Below are 5,188 nucleotides of genomic sequence, written 5' to 3' on the forward strand. Positions count from 1 at the left end.
TGTTCTTTGGTATTTACAGTGATTTCTACAGCAGTGTTTTAGGGTCATACCATCCAATTTAGTGTGCTATTTTTTTATTTTATTTGAGTAGCCTCAATTTACAACTGTGTCTTTTTAGAGTCCTTATTAGTGTTTTTTTTTCATTGTATCTAGTGCAGAGTCCAGCCATCCAGTGGAAGGATTATATATGAGGAGAGGTAAAAAGAAGTTCCACTTTGCACCATTCACACTTAAAGCTATAGCCCACTGAGACTCACCAGATAACCTAACGCATACGGTCACCTGCTGAACAAGTGAGCTAAATTGGCACCTTCTTATTAGTTTACCTTTAACTGATTAATTCACTCAAGCTGCTCTGATGGCAGCTGTAGCTTGGCTGATCCCCAGTTTCTTTCATTTGAATGTCTGTTACTTGAAGTAGCTGCAAATAAGCACTCATATGACTGTATAGCCTAAAAGCTCATGGTTAAAAAGCGCTTTTAAATGGCCTCCTTATATTTCTAAATTAAGAATTTGAGTGCAGTTGCATTCGCTGAAACTAATGTGTAATGGCTAATGAGTTATCTTTGTGCTTTTCCCCATGTAGTTAAATTTGTTTTTCAAGGAAAAGCCTTGAATTTTACTCATGTTGTTGGTAGAAAGAGGTTTGACATCAAATATAGAGATGATCAGATCAAAGTTCAGTCCAGTACACCGGTAAGTACTTGTGTGCTCAGTAGTTAAAAGAATCATTCCTGTCTCTGTGCTATCAGGAAATAAAAGGCTTTTGGAGTGCTATAATGGAAAATACAGTAATATGGTCAAAATGCTTTTTGGGGCCCAGCTGGCTTGTTTTATCCTTTTAACTTGTCATTGGTTGTGGCAGCCTTCGCCAGTGAAAGTTCTTTTAATCTGAATGCAACAACCAAAGGTTTGTGTTTAACCTTTTTCTTGCCCATAACAGTGTATGCCAGTCACGTTCTCTGATTCATTGGAAACTCATCTGTGAACTTCAGAAGACCCCTGGAGCTTGCAGGCGAAATCTTATCGTTTTATCTCCGATGACCAATTACGCCCTCTCCCCTCCCCTGCTGTGACTTTGGGTTAACACTGGAATCCTTAATGGCTTCCATGAATAGAATAATTGAGAACTAATAATAACAGAATTTATTGTCTATATGGGGTAAATATTTGATATTTAAAAGACTGATTTTAGGTGGCATATTCTTTTTGACTCTTCAAATATAACTAAGCACTTGCGTATTTCATATTGCTGCAAGGCATCTGTTAGTTTGCTTAGCATTACAGGTGCTACAGCAAGATATCAGGTTGAGCTGAATATGAATTAATAACCTCTTTCAGAAATGTTTGCCCCTGTGCGTGTGTCCTTAAGCACATAACTACTCTGGAAGAGAAATTCTGTTCTTTTGAGTAGAAGGGGAGGAAAAAACTGAAACATCACAATAAGGTTTAAACTGTCTCACTGTTCATATTCTTTTGCTTAGATATTCACAGTAACACAACACATTTTTTAACATTGCTTTTCTTTCTTTTGAGATCACAAGTAGAAGGTGTTTCCTTTCTTCAAGCAACAGGTGAAAACAAAGTAGTTACACTTTGATACCCAGCCTGTTCTCTCCAGTATTATTCAAACTGTCTAAATTTAGCACTGAAAAGGGTGGGACTTAAGCATAAAACTTAATACACTGCTATGAAAATTACTTATTTTGCTTCTAAATCTATGTATAAGCTTTTCTATCTATCTAAGCTGTTTATAATCAAGTGCCTAAAGATGCAATTTAAAATGTTTTTTTTTTTTTTGCTAAGTTGTCTGCTGTGTTTAATTATAACCATGGTTCAAGCCTTGACTATAGAGCCTTATGTATGCTTGAATGATTCATAGGTAAGTGTTAACTGGTTCAACAAACAATAAGCATTCCTCCAGAAATGTTCAGCTTCATGGACTGGACTATAAAAGAGTCAAAAGGGAGCCAGTGTCCTAAAACGTTTAAAAAACCTTTCGAACTATCCGGTCTTTAAGTGATGACGTGACGAATCCTACTTCCGGGCCTAAAGTAGTCTGCGTTTAATATGGCTTTTGTGTTGTTAACATGTTTAATGTTTTGTATTTTCTTCTATTTAATCTCAAAAAGCTCCTAAAACACTCAGTGATCACTGTTGACCTCCCTCGGCTTTTATTACCACTAATCATTTATTTAAGCTCAGTTTTTAAAACCTTACGATGTAACTACAGCCCAGCCCATGCAGCAGTATATGAATGACTAACCTCGTATTGTGGATGGATTATCTCAGTTGTTCTCCTGACTGAAGTCTGGTTCGTTTACAGCCTCCTGCCATGCGATTACATTTGTTCCTGACTACCGAGAACCCTCACGTTAACTTTTATCGAGTGGAAAAAAAGTTAGCTTGTTTATAGCTAACATAGCTGTGTCACTAGCGGTCACGTAGCACATCATTATATACCAGCTAGCCAAACTTCAGTAACCCTACAAACGTCAATGCTGTTTAGTTTTCTGTCTTCATTTATGTTGGAAGTGATAGCAGAGCTGTACGTTTTAATTTGTTTCCAAAACCCCGCAGTCAGGACATGCTATATTGTATTTAGATGGAAGCTAGAGAGCTAACTTCCTGCTAACTTCTAACTCCGTTAAATTCCGTTTTCACGGATGGCTGGATGTTAAACTCAATTGTTACACCTGGTAGAGCAGAACGCTGATCATTTTATTAAAGATGAAAGACTTTAGACAGTTTTTCAACTCTCAGTAATGCCACAGTGATTGTTTGATATATGGACCTTGATAGGTTTGTGGCATAAACCCTATTCGCTGGAACGTTGAAGACAATATAATTACACTGCAAAGCAAGACACAAGGTTCTGGTTTACTCATGCATGAGGGAGGTGTCTGGCTGGAGCCAAGTGTCGTCCCACCACTTGACCTCCGTCAGAGACTCTCAGCCAGGCTCCCCATAGCACTCCTTTTATTGTGGTTACATGAATATGCATAGGTTCATTAACATATGACGTCTTACATAGGTATACATGTGAACAAAGAATACTGTGTGTGTGTGTGTGTGTGTGTGTGTGTGTGTGTATGTAGGTGTGTGTGTGTGTGTGTATGTAGGTCAAGATGTGACCCTGTGAAGCCTCCCTAAAGCTAGTGCCAGGATGTCTGAGTCCATCTAACAAAAGGCTCTTATACTTAAACAGATATACATGTGCTTGCTATACCATAAATCAACAAGAAAAGAGAAACTCTCCTAGGGAGTATGTGATTTATACCAAGGACACTCTAGAAGAACGGATGCACTCCCTAACACACAGAGCTGTTACTTTAGGATGAAACATCCTTTCAATCCACCAATGATTATATACACTTCTAAGCATATATGAGTAAATATTTCTAAGCATAAATGACAATCAACAATACAAATCTAACATTTCCCCCCTTTTTGACCTTTATGCTTGAAAAGTTCCCAGTTATGAATACCTCATGTCTGACAGTTTCAATGCAAACATTGTTATATTCAGCATATGTCAAATCACCCTAAATTACTGAAAAAATACACAGTTTAACAAATGTATTAGCAGTTATCTCATTCCTCATTGATCTCATCTCATGGCAAACTGCATCCTACAAGCAAACAAAGAAATTGTTAATTTAATAGTGAAAATAAGAAAGTAACATTTTCAAAAACATCTCAGCTTGGTGATGCTTCCTCCGGGTGTGCAAATCACATGTCTCTCTGCAGGGTGGTTTGAGCTCTGCAGGGCGTCATGAATGTCTCTTCCAGATGTTTCCATCATTGTCCATAGGACCAGAGTCCAAACGTATGTAGAATAAACATTCAAACATACCAGTTGGTTTTGTTGTTTGTCAACATGGGTCTCAGCTATTTCCAAAGCTGCAGACCTCTCAGCACTCTAGTTTTATGGCCTCTCATTACCCCATTCAAGCCTTCGTCCTGCGAGGGGGATATTTATGACTCCTTAATTGTCCACGCTCTGCAGAGAAACACCTCTGTGGAAAGGGTGCAGGGTTGTCTTACTGCTTTTATGATCCCAGCAGCCTTCAGAGTGTCATCGTATGCACAGTACAGTGGCACATTAGGTGATGTTCATAGTAAACTGCTGTCATCACCACCATAGTTTCTGGTTCCTGTGCTTTCACAGAATCATGATGTCATCCTCGAACTCCTTCTGCGCTGTCGGTGGAGCTTGGCACGCTCCTCATCCCTCGAGTTTTCGTGTTCCAACGCTGCTGAAGGTTTAAGGCAGAGCACGTCGTACACCTTAGTTGTCTTCCTCAGCGTCAATATTGAATCTTTCATTTTATTTAAAATCTTGCTGTGGGAAGTCTCCTCTTGATCTCCTGGAAGCTTAGTAGCACAGCTCTCTGTGTCCTGTCTGCTGTGCTGAAGATGATCTCTGATCCTCCTGAAGTCTCTCTCCCATCTTGTGGACGATCCTCTCCTCTATTTTGCAGGCAGTTTCATGGTCCTTGCTGTGGCTCCAAGGTCTGATTTCATGATGGGCCCCAACCAGCTTGATCTTTGACCTCAACCACTGCCTGGGCTGTCCGCTATGCCTGGAATGTTTCTCCTCACTGCTGCACCACTATATTTCAAAAAAACTTCTATTTGGAGAGCATGTCAACAATCATCAAACCACATTCTTTAGTTCAGTGAACTTCACTTATAGGCCATCGAAGCCTCATCTGAACATGGATGCACCACTTGCATAGATTTAATACTTGTAAATAAACAGCTAATCACACAAATCACTGCAACAATAATAGTAAACATTGTTTAATATTAATTCTGGACCCCACCTCTTGACGCATGGACACGCTCATGCGTCAACTCACCAAACCTGGATCCCTGTCTTAAAAACTGGCTCCACCAGGAGCCTGCATACACAAGATCTGGAAATAAAATCAACCTTCACACGTATAAACAATTATATCAAAAGAGTAGTAAGCATTCAGCACGGGCAAGACAAGTGTCATGTGCATGTTTTCTCAAATCATTAAATCACTATCATTACCATAATTCGCCCCAAACATGGATCATCCCATGTGCTCAGTTAACATTAACGTAATCGGTGACTTCTCTTAAGCAAAGTCACTCCACTCACATATTATTATTATGGGCTCAAAGTGGCCAGCAAAGAGCCCATAATAAACTATTC

Source organism: Rhamphochromis sp. 'chilingali' (assembly GCF_963969265.1).
Source record: "Rhamphochromis sp. 'chilingali' genome assembly, chromosome: 22".
NCBI classification, from domain to species: domain Eukaryota; kingdom Metazoa; phylum Chordata; class Actinopteri; order Cichliformes; family Cichlidae; genus Rhamphochromis; species Rhamphochromis sp. 'chilingali'.